The 15189-nt window shown below is 40.6% G+C and overlaps 1 protein-coding gene and 1 pseudogene across 4 annotated transcripts in view; one reads left to right on the top strand and one right to left on the bottom strand.

The window, feature by feature from the left end:
• Positions 1 to 542: 542 nt before the first annotated feature.
• Positions 543 to 1224, bottom strand: LOC309868678 (large ribosomal subunit protein mL42 pseudogene; annotated as a pseudogene). The gene has a single exon. The product of its transcript is annotated as a large ribosomal subunit protein mL42 pseudogene (transcript).
• A 1503-nt stretch (positions 1225 to 2727) lies between these two features.
• TAFA2 (TAFA chemokine like family member 2) overlaps positions 2728 to 15189 on the top strand; it is a 483266-nt gene continuing 470804 nt past the window's right edge. Inside the window, exon 1 of one of the 3 annotated variants that reach the window (XM_082742525.1) lies at positions 2728 to 4237. The gene's annotated coding sequence lies outside the window, so the exon portion shown is untranslated. Of the gene's footprint in view, positions 4238 to 4554; positions 4790 to 5090; positions 5446 to 15189 lie in introns of those variants that run through there. The other 2 variants (XM_082742527.1, XM_082742528.1) reach the window with 2 other exon arrangements.

Below are 15189 nucleotides of genomic sequence, written 5' to 3'. Positions count from 1 at the left end.
AGAATACCTTGATCTGAAAAATCATTAGGAATTATCTGCATACTGACAAGTAGTGCAAATGTTGTGAGAGAATTTCAGCATCAGAGGACTCTGGATAAGAAATTCTCTGTTGTATTTTGCAATTAATGTATACATTTTTCTCTTTACTTTTATCATATTTTTATAAGAAGAGTTGAATTAGGAAAACAAGGATGAAAATGTCAGACTTTTTAAAAAAGATCTTTTTTATTTGACAGAGAGATACAAGTAGGCAGAGAGGCAAGTGGAAAGAGAGGAGGAAACAGGCTCCCCACTGAGCAGAGATCCCGACACAGGGCTCGATCCCAGGACCCTGAGATCATAACCTAGGTCAAAGGCAGAGGCTTAACCCACTGAGCCACTCAGGCACTCTGAAAATGTCAGACATTTTAGCAATAAAAATAGTTTTAACAAAATGATGACACTATAGATTTTCCTACAACCACACAGGGCTAATGAATTAGAAACTAGAAGCATTATGACGTAAGCTTTTAATTTTTTGTGGGGAGGGAAGGCCAATGTTCTTTTTTTTTTTTTTAATATATGAACACATTTTATTATCATTTTGCTATATAACACGTTAGTGAATATACTCAATGCATTTTCTGAAAAGGCAAATGAGACACAAGATAACATCTTTTCGATTCCTGAAAACCTCAGTATCATCTGTCTTTTGGAGGATCCAGTTTCCTACGACATCTATGATACTGTCCACGAGGATACCAACGGTGCTTAGTAGTCAAGAACATTTTGCTAAGTTGTTCTATCATGGGTCCTTGCTCCAAGTGCTCATTTTTTCCTTCTAATCTGGTTTTCAGCACTTGGTCATGTGTTTCTTCATTATTATGCAGAAGATCTGGCCGAGGGATAGGTTGGGTATGTTCATATGGAATGTCCACAGAAGGGTGGTAGCACACTATTGTCCTACCATCAGATGTCAAAGCAAGCTCTACTTTGCAATTATAGTCATCTGGTAGAGGAGAATATGTAGATTTATGATAAACACAGTATAAAGCTCCGTTTTGAATTGGAAATAAATGTTTCCAGAGAGTTCTATTTGATATCACCCATTTTACTGCTGCTAACGCCATGGTGAATCAAAATCCTTATCGGGGGGTATGAAAGAAGATGATTTGAAGAGAAACCGATTTTAAAATCTTCTTCAAGGCATATATCTATTTTCATTCCTGACAGCTGCTCACCAGGAGCCCCCCATTTGACCTCCGAAGGACAATGTTCCAAAGTGATTTTGTAAATGGCTAATTCCTCCCAACACAAAGCCCCAGTTTCCAATGCCATTCTTGCTTGGATTCTATCCTACTACTTAACATAGCAGACACGGAATTACTGTAAGATTTGCAATGAAACAGTGCCAGTTGTTTTAAAACGAAAACTTGGCTCCCTGGGGGAAATAAGTTACTAGGTAAGAAGAATGAAATAAAAATCTTTGATACATGACATGAATCTTTTGAAAGAGACCATTTGAGGGTCTGAAATGATTGTCATGTGCTAGACTGATTCAAATCTACTGTAGTGCAATTAGCTAAGATAATAAACCCCACATGATTTAGCTTCTGCTTTGTTAGTCTAAGGTATTTTCTTGTAAATTCTTCTCTTTCTTAAGCTTACACTAAGTTAGATTTTTCAAGTTAAAATAGAATTACTCCCAAAATTCAGAGTGAATGGTGAATGGGAAGGAATTTAATCATAATGTTAGTATATATTTTATAATTTAAACATACAGAAACGTCTTGAAAGCAAACTTTCAAATGGTAAGTTCACAAGATCTAAATATTAAACTTACTAATGGGACCTCTCTTGAACATCAGCAAAGTAACAAAACATTATAAAATCTGGGACACACTGACCTAAATTACTTGATGCCTTTTAGATATAAAATATGTTGGCATTTCAAAGCATGTTAAGATAACATATAAAACATATATTCCATATTTGTTTGCATATATGGTGACTAGTGTTACTTTGATTTTATAGCTGGTGGAGGGAGCATGTGATACCTGGTTTGTCAAAGGTTTCAGTGAATTTATAAAAACACAAACTTTTAGAGCTGGAAGGAATTTAGTCACCTTGGAAATTACCAGTCTGTTGAATAAGAGGTATACATATTGGCTCCAAAACAAAATCTTTGAGATATCCTTAGTTTGTAAGGGCCTTGTAAGATTTCATGGATTAGCATTCTATGTTTTCGCTTCAGATTTTTTTTTCTAAATCTATTATCACTACTTATGCTTTTAAAAATAATGTTCTAATCATTAGATTAAGGTTCTGCTCATGACCAAACTTGATCAAAGTGAGCCTAAGAAGACCCTTCCTTTGAGTTCATATGCATACAGCTTAAACCAACACCCAATTTGACCAAACCTGTAAGGACATGAACTTCCAGGGTCTTTGCTATTAAATTTCTGGAAATATCAGGACGTTCCTTTAGTAAGGACTCTGCTTGCATAGGGCGGCTCTGCAAATTCTCTCTCTAAATCCATTAGAGGTTGGAATTTCTAAAAATGCAAAATTCTTCCGAAACCAGATACCGGTTTCTTTTTGTTTGTGGAGAAACTGGAGTCCTACTTAACCTCCAGGGAAGTTCTCTAACACGATTCTCCCTCTAGAGGGAGACATAGTCCATCTTTTACACCGATTGCCGCCCTCTCATCTTTTACTGTCTCTTCCTTTTTCTGCAGGACCGCAGTTTGCTCTTAGCAGCATCCGAGAACAGGCTGTTGGGAGAGACGGAGGGAGGCGACGTAACCGGGTTCTGCTATCCCATTTTACTGCTTCACTCACCCCGGAGTGTCGGGACCTATTTTCTCCCTGCGTGCTCCTTGCGTTATACAAGGAGGCCCTCACTCCGTGCTCCCGGGACAGCCCGGCTGGTTGGAATAAAAGGTCTGGGCGGAACAGGGGGTTCTGCCCTTTACGGTGACTTTCTAAAAGACACCACCGGTGTCTTTTGCCAGTGCAGCACCTGGGGTGAGAGGCGGAGAGGAGGTTTGGATTACTAAACCCACTACTTTTTTTTTTTTTTTTCCTTCTGGTCATCCGGATTTCTTTCCTGGGCCCCCCTCCTCCGTCCCTTCTCTCTTCCTCCCGCCTTTAGCGAAGTGAGACAGGCAACACCTGCTTGCTTGTGTTTGATTTTGGAACTCGCACCTTCTCGGTGGTGACGGTGGCAGCGTCTGGGGACAGGGGACAGCGGCGGATTTCCCTTCCTTCCAGCCCACGATGCCTAGGGGGCCAACGGCTGGGCTGCGTGGGGCTCTGCCCGAAGCACTTCGAGGCGGGATTGAGGGGCTGCAGCTGGCTAGGGGTTGCTGCTAAGTGGACCGGGCGCCAAGTCTCCGAAAGGGCAGCAGCTGGGACCGAGTTGCTAAAAGCGGGAACAAGGGGCACCTGATCCGAGGAAGCTGACGTCTTGAGGGCGGAGGACGGCCGAGCGCAGAGCCTCCCCGCCTTGCTGCCCCGAACCTCCCCTGCGACTCCTCCACCTTGGAGACCTGGGACCTGGGAGAGCCGGGGAACGGGAGAAGTACGTGGCAGAGACTGCTTTCCTGAAGGTGAATCGTTCCGTCCAATTGCCTTTCCCCGGAGAGCCAAAGGGAGGGCGGGAGAGGGGGCCGGAGGATGTGTGTGTGTGCGTGAGAGGGGGAGACGACGTGAGGCGAGAGGAAAAGTCTTGACTCGGCGTTCAAAGCAAACAAATCAGATATGGAGTAAGGCAGGTAATTGCTGCAAGACCGCCTCGATCCTCGCAGTCGGGGGAGCCGAGCGCGCCCCGCGCCTCCGACGAGGACCGCGGGCGACCGCGGGCGCAGGCCAGGGCTGCGGGACTTCGGCTTTGCCTCGGTGAACACATCTTTTGATTACTTTGACACGGTGGAATAGAGAGCGGAGGAAGAGAGCCGAGGCTCGGGCGCTCCCCCTTGCACCCGCTCTCAGGGGACTCCAGTTTGGATGGCAAGAGATTCCTGAACCCTCTTTGCGATCGGAGGAGGAAACACGCGCGCGCACACACGCGCGCTCAGGGCCCCACTCACACGCCCTCCACGAGCACACACCGCCAGACTTGGGTTCCCTATGCCCCAGAACGGCGACGGCGGATTGGCATCTCGGAAGCGATGCAAGCGCGATAAGGCTGGCGCCGGCCCGCGGAAGCTGCAGGACCATCGCTAGGTGTTGCCGCCACCAGGAAGCCGGGCTGCAGGTAGGTGCGAGCCGCGTCTCCCGCCCCCCGCCCCCCGCCGGCGCTGGGGACCCCGCGGCAGCTGGAGGACCCGGGGCGCCGAAGCCCTCCCCTCTTCGGGGGTCGGGGGCCGTAGGGGGCCCGCGGGAAGGCGCGAGGTGAGAGCGGGTGCTGGCTGGGCGCCCGGCTTCTCCCTCGCGGGCGGTCGGGGTAGGGGCGGGGGTAGAGGGACGCGGAGAGGGGATGTAGCACGCCGCGGAGGCTCGGGAGCGGTGCTCTCCCTCCCTGCCCCATTTCTCCCAACACAGCGAGCGACCCGGGCGAGGGGGGCAGTGGGTTTTCATTCGGTTCCCCAACCGACCCAATCCCGCTTGGTAACCATTTTGGACGCCTGATGAGTTGGGGGTCGCGTTCAAGAGAGGATCCCTGGGATGTGTCAGGTCGCCTTTCTGGAATCCCCACTTTCCGTCCACTTCTGATTAGTTAATTCTCGGGCCTGTCTGCAGAGGGTGGGCGTTTCAGGGAGGCTGTTCATTTCCCCACCTCTAACTATGTTCATGAAGAATCATCACGGTAAGTTCCGGAGCCTCATTTATTGAAAGATTTACTTCGATTTGGGAACGGACACTTCATGACGGAATGAAATAAAGCTTTAGTGAGGGATTCTCCGGGAGAGCTTTAGGAAAAGGATCATTTTACGAACAGCGTTCAGGAAAAGGACAGCTTGGAGAAACAAATGGTGGTTTTTTTTTTTTTCTTTTTTTCCTCTTTCCTAATATTTGCCTCCCAAATCTTGTTAAGGGTACACGGCTTTTCCGCCCCGCTGCTTTGCTGTCCCTTCTCCCCTTCTATTCCAAAAGGCCAGGTTCCTATCAAGAGCTGTTTTCTCTAGGCTACTGATCTGCACTTGCCAGTGGGGAACACGTTATTTCCAGAAATGGCCTTTGCAAAGGAAAGTTTGATATCCGTCGCCGTATTTCTCCTAGAACTGCAGACTGAGCTATCTAGTCTCTACTTGAAAAGGAGGGGCTGTGGGAGCTTGCTGAGACCCCTGGTAGACGCGACGCTTTCCTATTCAGTATTCCACTTCCTGACCTAGTGTTAACAGCCTCCAGCGTTTGGAATCAGATGTGTACTTACTATAGTGGCTAGCGAGCCTCTCTTTCCGGGGAGTTAGCTTGACTTTGGCTTGTGGCAGTAAGACAGAAAAGAACAAGACTCTTCGTTTGGTGAGTGTTAAATCCCATCTTGGATTTTGCAAAAATCATTTTTGAAAAAACAAACACCCCCCCCCCCCCCCCATATACAGCCTTCGCTCTGAAAAGTACCCCCATAGCATTTAGTGCAGAAGGGTCCTTCCCTCAGGACAATATGAATTCCAGTGATTATTGACTGGGTGATAATTATCTGGTTCCCGTCTTCCCAACCAGATTGTTGGAGACATCAGTTATCAGACTGTTATCAATTAACACTTTAATACGGCTCTACTAGGCAATGTAACTTAAGACAAATGAGTAATTTAAGATTTCTGTGTAAAGGTGCTAAATGGCAATAACTAGCAAAGGAGATTGGAAACAACTCTAAAGCCCTTAAAAAAACAGCATTAAGATTCTTTGTATTTATTCCAGCCTTTCCATGTTAGCACATGTATTCTTGGACTGGTGAATCTTTTACAGTTTCAAATTTGGTGCCCAGCATCCTTAAAAACGATCAGATGCATTTTTCTCTTTTCCTACTTTATCTGTTCTGGATCTCATCCTGAGTCCGTTGTTTGCATTTTGACCATTTTAGAGCCTTAAGTTTTAAAGCCACCAGTAGCCATTGAAAGGCTACCAGTAACCACACTAGAGCTTATTATATTCTTATTTTCTTAATTTTTGGTGAAAAAACTGGATTACAATATTTATAGGTATAATGCCACTACCAACTGAATGCTTCGGCACGGTCACTTTTACGAGGAAGAACACAGTTTTAATGAGTTGTTTTATTTAAGTTAGGCATTTTTGGAGACGAAAATCTTGACTTGTTTCTTGCCCTTTCATAAAATTGTGTAGTTGAGAATATTTGAACTTACATATTTATACATAATGCTATGATGATGCCTCTTTAAGAAGAACCAAAAACCTTGGTATTAAAGCTAACACCTATAATGCTCCAAGTTGTGCCAAAGGGGAATCTAAGGTTTCTAAGTATGTGTGATTTCTGAATCTGAAAAATGTTAGCTATTTTAACAATGATACATGGAAAATGAAGATTCATGGAAATGCCCACGGATCTGTGACCAAAAAGGTACATATTGCTTAGAGAATACAATATTTACTAACCACCAAGTTATAAAATGTGATGACACAGCTGTAAAAAGATCTGTTTTTAGTCATGGCCACATTTCTTTTTTTAAAAATTTATAGGGATGAAACTTAGGGGGTAATAAAAGATTTTATAAAAATTATTTTGTATGTTATTAAAAAGTTCTGGTGGTGCTGGATCTAATCTCTTCAATATCTCATTTTAATGATGATCCTTTGACAAGACGTTTTTGAATATTGAAATGTTGAAAGTGCATTTTAGGGTTGATTTACCATAATTGCCAGTATGGATTAACCTATACGTGTAGGATAAGATGGGCCTTTGCAGCATTTTCCAGGCATTCTTGTGGGCTGTAGTAAAAGGTATTGTCAGATTCTGCCGAAGTTCAGCTGGGGCTGCAAACTGATGACCATTTGCCCGTCTGATGATGTATGTCCCAAACTAGGAGTGTTCCAGAGTGTCATCAGCTACTTCTAATAGATTTGAGAAGATGAAACAACACAGTGCAAACAGTTCAGTACCCCCGCTTTGAATTCTCCAGTATTTTATTAGGGATGCCTCATTAAGTCGTATTATTCTGCAGCTGTTTTGTTCATTGAAGATTCAAGTAAAAATAAAGAACTTGACTGTGCAATGCAGTTTTGCTTTCTTGGTGAAAAACCCTAAGTTGAAGTAAAATAAGCATCTGACATCGTCCCCTCTGATCTGTACCTGACATTTACAAATGCAATTTATCAACCTGTTCTTAGTAATGCCCCATCAAAACAAAGAGCAGACATGCATTCCTGTAGGCTGCTGCTAGATAGGGAGGCCAAACTAGCTAAATCAGCTTCATATCTGGTCTCCATACTTACATAGTATTTGACGTGATTTATCTTGCTTACAACCCATTGATTTTTTTTTGTTTTTAATGCTATATAATACAGTGTATTTGCCATTTTGTTCAAAATTCTTTGGTTAACTTTATTTTGAACTACTTGAAGCATTTTGAATTAGAGCACTGGAAGAACAGGAATAATTTCATAAGGAAGTCACCATAAGTCTTTTTAGAGAGAAGTTTTACTTTAGATTTGGAGCATAGTCTGAAACAGGGGAGATGGAACGGTGGGCCCAGCAAGCAGAATTAGAAGTTCATTTTTATTTTTTAGCTGACATTGACCACTGCTTTATTTTGTCATTTTTAAGAAGTCTGATTTATTCATTTGGCACATGATTCAGGTGTCCTTGCCAGTGAACTATAACAAGTCTTGTTTTCTACTTATTTTCAACAGAAATTTAACAGGTATGGTTGGACCTGTTGGAATGTGAATAAAAGCAGTATTTAAATCTAAATTTCTGTGTTATCTATCTAATCTTTATCTCTCTCTTTATATATATATATCCATATGCATTAGTATGTATGCTTTTAATGGCACCCATGTAAAATATTGGTTTTATGTTTAAGAAGAAAGAATGACTTTCAAAACAGTCTACGTTTTTCACTTTTTTACATGATTTACTTACTGTACAGCTGTACCTATGGTTTAACATATGGTTTATGATTGAGTTTAACTGTTTAAACCACTGTTGCATGTAATGTATTTTTCTCTTTAGTTTTTCTTCTGGAGATATTTTTATTTGTTACGGGACAAATGCAAAAAAAAAAAAATTCAACTTTATCCTTCACATAGAGGTGCTTGGGATGTGTTTATTGACCCTATGACTGGGAATTTCAACACATTTAAAACACTGAATATATTTGTATGCCATCTTTATTAGATATGCCTGTCCATAGTTAAAACAAACCGAGCACTACAATAGAGCATACTACACCAGATTACAAATGGTATCTATAAATTTCCCAGAAACATCTTGATATATTTGAAATTTGTTAGATTTTCAAAACCCACCCACTTCCAAGGTGTATACCACATGTATATGTTGGAGCTCATCCTGTGCTGTGATGATAGGGAAGCAAGTCACTGGAATCCGTGAAATTCTCACCTATTTAGGCGATTGATTGATATTGCCATTGGAAACTAGAAGACCTTCAGGTAACTTCTTGATTCAGGTGAAAACAATATATAAGTTATAAGGAGAATATTCCATTTTGTTCACAGTGATCCATATGGGGTATGAGACATAACTAAGGAATCAGAATTATGCTTCTATTAGATGAAGTCCTTTTAATCACTTCAATTTCCCAAATTATTCCACAGGAGCTGTAATTGTCTTATGATTTCCCCTCAGTGACGGTTAAGCAAAGGTACATCCCCCTTTCCTTTAGCCATAGCACAAACATACTCTAACTCAACTTATATTGTTTTATACAGTAAATTTTTGAAATTCTTGAGAGTGGTTGGTTATTGTGATAGTGTTGCATTCTTAGCAATTAGGCGCTGGGCTGAATTTAGTATGTTGACAAAATGGGGACAAGCAGACAAATAAGTCTCCTTTGCTCTTTTATCTTCATGTGTTATGTATAACTAACTCTTTACAGAAAGCTCGGAGAGTGCACAGTAGCTTTTAATGAATGCAAGGTTAGTTTCACTAAATATTTTTGTTTCTTTTTCTTCTTCTTTTTTTTTTTTGCTATGAAGTAGTCCCTTATAATTGCATGCATGTGAATGGGCAACTGTGTTGACCTTTAAAGGTCATGCAAAAATTTTAAAGCTTTCAATTTACAGAGTTAATTGCCTATGGCCTCCTGTTGCTGCATATGGAGCTTTCTGCTGAGTTTAATAATACAGCATAACACTTTGGTTTTCTGTGGTGGATTATGCAGCTTCTATAAGGAAATTATGAAAGTATTGGTAGTAAGCACTATGACAGAAGATTTTTGGAAAAACGGATTTGTGCTTTGCAATTGAAGTTTTCAAGTCTGAATGGCCTCGGCCACAAGGAGACAGATTCTTTCTGGTACCAAAAAAACCCTGATCCTTCAGACTTATTAACTATATGTACGAAACCATGCCAAGGTTTTATTTGAGTTTTGGGTCTGTTTATGTCATTCACATCCTTCTCAGAGATTCCATTGAGAACTGTATTTAAATATTGGAGGACCTTAATATGCTTGCTCTCCGATGAAAAAGACTAGGTGAGGAAAATCAGGCTGGATTATTTGTCCCAGTCTTTTCCCTATCTTCATAGTCTTTGTCCTTATGGAGTAAGCAAAAGCAGGCAACTGGAAAAGGGGTATGCGGTCATAGGAAACTTAGTAACAAAAGTTCAACCTAGTAATGAAACACAGAGACTTTTGTTAGAATATATTCTCCCAGAGGGCAGGCCTTCTGTAGCTCTAAAATTTGGTCTACTGGAACAATGGAGCTTTATATACTGATGCAGTGTATTTGTGACTACCCAGATACATCAAGAATTCAGACACGGCCAATTCAGACCATAGGAAGAAACCTGTACACTCACGTTTCTTATTTGCTTTAGTTTATGGGAAGTTCCAAATGTATTTGAGGTGGAAGAAACAGGTTAATGTGACCATTTCCTTCTTAGTTTAGTTCTATCTTGTTATAGGGGAGTAGCACACTCAACATTTGTTGGTGCTGGCAAGTACAGCAAATTCCTCCTTAGATTGGCCATCCGACATGAGTAACAGTGACCTGGTCCTGCTTTGATTTGTGTTTTCTACAGAAAGTGGAGTTGAATTGAGTGAAACTGCTCGAACTTTAGTAGTTTTATGGTATATAATGAGAATGGAAGTGGATGATCCACCGTTCAGTCAGGCAATCCAAAGGCCAATAGGAGAATGCAAGGGCGTTGCAATCTTGTATTTCATAAAATGGGCCCCATTTGGGGCAGCTTTAAGTTCAAGGAAAATTTCTAAGGATTTTTTTTTTTTTTTAGCTTTAGTTCTTGAAGTGTTCTATCACAGTAGTTTCCTGCTAAGATACATGTATTAGGTTTATTGCAAACTCCTTTTAGATTGATTGTTGGTATGTTTATAAATATACCAGAATTGGGTCAAAATTTAGATTTTGCTATTGGAAGATACCTTTGCTCATCGTATCCTTTGTTGAGTGGTTAAAATTCATTGGCTTGCATTTTGGTTAGTGGATACATTTTGAAAACGACTATTATAACCAGTGTAGGGCAGTGATGAGAGCTCTGGAGATGCTTCTGTAGCTCTACAAAATAGTTAATAATAAATGACCTGTAGCCACAAGAACATCACTTCATTTCTCTTTGACTCAGTTTCTCAGCAATGTATTTTTTCAGTCAAGTGTGCAAGACAATTAAAAATGTAATTCCCATCCCACATGTCCAGAATTACCAAGCATCATGGTGTGGGAGATATAATAGTACTGCAGGACATACTTTTTAGTTAGGAAGTCAGACATCTAGCACATGGTTCCTGGAACACTGATAAGTGTTCCATAAATGTTTTTCAGTAAATGGTCTGTGACAGCTGTTCGGCTTTATCAGATGGGATGATGGATGGGGTGCTTTCAGCTCAGGTCATAATCCCAGGGTCCTGGTGAGGAGCACCCACCCCCATTGGGCTCCCTGCTCAGCGAGGAGCCTGCTTCTCCCTCTCCCTCTGCCCTTCCCCCTGCATGTGTGTATGCTCTCTCTCTCTCTGCCAAATAAAGAAATAAAATCTTAAAAAAAAATTGGGATGATGATAATTATGGTAATGACCAAAGACTCTAGATGTGGGTACATAGGATTGAATCAGATGAAATCTCATAATACGGTGTGGCCATTTTGCCTAGTTTACATGATGCTGTTTTGCTGCAAAGCAAGTTGTGATAGCCCATGAGTCTTAGGCTTGTTAGGATTACAGGTCTTCTCTCTGCTGCCAGTTTTCACAGACACCGAAATAACCTTTTTTTTTAATGGACCCAAATAAATCTAGGCTAGCAAATGAATAATCTTTATATACTTGTTGGTAGTTTTTGTTTTGTTTAATTTTTTTAAAAGATTTTATTTATTTATTTGACAGCGATCACAAGTAGGCAGAGAGGCGGGCAGAGAGAGAGAGAGAGAGAGGGAAGCAGGCTCCCCGCTGAGCAGAGAGCCGGATGCGGGACTCCATCCCAGGACCCCGAGATCACGACCTGAGCCGAAGGCAGCGGCTTAACCCACTGAGCCACCCAGGTGCCCCCTACTGTCATTTCTACCCATAATCCTCTAACCCCACCTGCATTTGGAGCCAGGGTCGTTCCCAGTTAAGGGCTCAGCAGGAGGAACTGAATAATGAAGGGTGGTTCATTCTCACCCCTACATTTAGTTTGCTTTCTTCTTTTTGACTCAGCATGCCAGTGATGCTGAGCTCACCTTGAAGTTGGTAGTGTCTTGAAGGGCTTAAGGGATGTGCTGAGAATGCACAAGTTTAAATTGATGCCTAATATTTGGAACAGGCTCTATAATTCTGTGATGCCTTATTTTATGTCAGTGCTTGTTAAACTTGTATTGCACACAAATCATCTGGGAGAAATTTGCTAAAATGCAAGTTCTGGGGTAAGGGCTGAGATTCTGCCTTTCTAACAAGCTCCTAGGTGAAGCTGTTGGTATGGGCCCATGGTCGGCAGTTAGCATTGCAAGGTTTTAGAGAGCTCTTCACCACTGAATTTTATTCCATGCATGGAGCCAGGTGGGAGGCCTCCCACTCTTACTCTCTGACAGGTTTCTCCCTATAGTGAGCAGCCTAAACCTGGCTACTGACTCAAAACACTTGCCTCAAAGGTTTTCTAATCTGAGCTTGGAATTTATAAGCGTTTGCTGTATTTACTAGCCTTCTATTTAGAGACTATATTTTACCCCAAAGAATAAATCAGAAATTGTCTGTTTTTCACATACTAAGGCAAGTTTGGCTTACTTCCTATAGTTTAAAGAAGTAAGTGTATTTCTCAAATATAGCATTGTATTATACATGGATGTATTCTAGCATACAAGGTCGATTTTAGCCTTCCAAATCATTTCTGGAATTTCAACAGCAGTTACTTCCTCTTAGGGCTTAAATGTCAAAATTTTGGCCACAATGTCTAGATTTTTGTTCTATTTGAGTAGTTTTTATGAACAGGTGAGAAGATGGACTTAAAAGTGATGGTTTTGTGTATTTATGGAGCATATACCCCCCCTTTTTTTTAAAGATTTTATTTATTTATCTGACAACAGAGATCACAAGTAGGCAGAGAGGCAGGCAGAGAGAGAGGAAGGAAAGCAGGCTCCCCGCCCAGCAGAGAGCCCAGGGCGGGGCTCGATCCCAGGACCCTGAGATCATGACCTGAGCTGAAGGCAGAGGCTTTAACCCACTGAGCCACCCAGGCACCTCTGGAGCATACCACTTTTAAGTGAATCTCTTTTTTGTTTTTGCTCTGCTGATCTTATATACTTTCCAAATGTGGTCTCTTTACGATTGAAGACATAGTAATTTATTATTTAGGGACTTTGACTTTAGATTTTTTTTTCCCCCTAAACCGATATTACTAATGCCAAAGGTGTCCTAGCTCATTCTACCAGCTGTTCTACTGAGGTCTGACCTGGACATGTCACAAGTTCAGTTCACTGGGCAGAATATTTGGTTGTCAGTTTTTTTCCCCCTTCAAGATTTATTTATTTAGAGAACACATGAGGGGCAGAGGATGAGAAATCCTCAAGCTTACTTGCTGTTGAGCGGGGAGTCTGATGTGAGGACCCTGAGATAACGACATGGGTGGAAATCAAGAGTTGGTCACTTAACCCACAAAGCCACCTTTGTTGTCAGTTATAACAATGCCCTGGAAATTCTTAAATTTTCTTAAGCTGATATATTAATTATAAACTGAAATTAAATTTAGATATGTGAGTCTGCGGGAAAGAAGCAATTCATTTTCTTACAAGTTGTATGATAAATATAGTTTGCAGTAGTAATGCTATTATTTTGTACTCATTTTCTCTTAAGTGCTTAGAAGTTTCTATCGTATAGATTGTCTTTGCTTATAGTGGAGTCATGATATGAATTTTACTGAGTCCCTTAGACTGTAAGCTCTGTGAGGCAGACCCATGTGTGTTATGTTTCTGTTGATTCCCAGCACTTAGCATAAACTCTAGTACCTAATAGACACGTAATTAACATTTAATGGGAAGATGATTAATAGTTCATATTGATAGAATGTCTTTTTGTACGTTTCTTCAGTGTGCGAGGAAATACTCTGTGAAGAATTGTCATATATTCTAATGGAGTGTGTGTCTGAAAAAGAGATAGGCCATTTATTTTGACCTACGCTTTCTATCTCTAACCTGAAAGATACTTTAGTACTAAAAAAATACCTGCATTTTAGGCAAATCATAAAGGACAAAAACATGTTGACAGATATTTCCATTCTTTCCGCAATTTGTTGTAACCTGGAGGTTTAGAGGCTATGTATGCTTGTGATTCCACTGTTGTATAAATTAAAAAATATTTGTCAATGTCAAACTCAAGTGTTAATCACATATGGAGTATATTTTGATTGCTCTTGTCAGTGACTTGACTCATCCTTCATTAGGGAATTTAAAGCTGTTTATTCTTATCTACATAATTACCATTTTCATAATTTATCTTGAACCAGATTTGCTTTTATCACCTTCAGGAACTCTATTGACTATGATACCATTGTTCTTGGCTTCAGTGATATTGAAAACTATTAGTATTCTAATTTTAAATACAATTTAGTATGAATAGTACACATTCAAGGATTTATTGATTTTTTCACTTTAATCCTTCTATGTTAAGTAAAACTTTCAAATGCTTGCTGCCATGGGAGGTTTCACAAGATTAAAGCGCTTTCACTATATTTAATTATTAAGGAAACCTAGGTAGATTACAAAACCAAGAAAGCTGAATTAATAGATTATTAAAAACTTTAATTTGAATTTTTTACATTGTCTCTATTGTAAAAGATTGCAGTACATTTTATATATCAGTCTATACATACATACACACACAAACTATGTACTTAAAAGTTTCTCAGAGCCCTTGAATGTGATGTCTTTACTCTTTGAAGTGTTTTTGGAACTCTTCAAGGAGTCAAAAGATAGGCTTTAAATCAAATGGATCTGGTTTTTCCCTGTATTGTCCCCAAACATTCATGCTTGTGTAATAGCAGACAACCTTTAGGTTAATGGAGTGAGGGTTCCTGTGGAACTTACTGAAAAAGAGATTTATCCCTTATCCCTGCCTCAATTCCAAATATGAGATTAACGAAAAACTTAGGTTTGGTGTAGCACTGAAAGATTTTCAAAATCAACAAGTAGAATTAAAATCAAGCTTGTTGGTGAATTTTACCTTGGAGCAAAGTCCATGTTAACAGTCAACGCTTGCACCTTGAGGGTTTGAACTGTGTGGGTCCACTTACATGTGTGAGGGTTTGTTTTTTTTTTCCTGTTTTTGATAAATACAGTGCTGTAAGTGCTTTTCCTTGTGATTTTCTTAACAATTTTTTTCTCTAGCTTACTTAATTGTAGGGATACAGTATGTAATACATATAACATAGGAAATATGTGCTAGTTGACTGTTGATGTTACAGTTAAGACTTTTGGTCAATAGCAGTTAAGTTTTGGGGGGAGTCAAAAGTTATATACAGATTTTCAGCTGTGCTGGGGGTTGGCGCCTCTAACTCCCATGTTGTTCAAGGCTAATGGTACTTCTAGGAAGAGTGGGTGAGCTGTGGTTTTCCTTGCCTTGTATTTTTTTTTTTTTTTTTTTAAGA

Source organism: Mustela nivalis, assembly GCF_964662115.1.
Source record: "Mustela nivalis genome assembly, chromosome: 7".
In the NCBI taxonomy this organism is placed as follows: domain Eukaryota; kingdom Metazoa; phylum Chordata; class Mammalia; order Carnivora; family Mustelidae; genus Mustela; species Mustela nivalis.
Note: the sequence above shows the minus strand (reverse complement) of the source record. Positions and strands in the feature narration are given on the sequence as shown.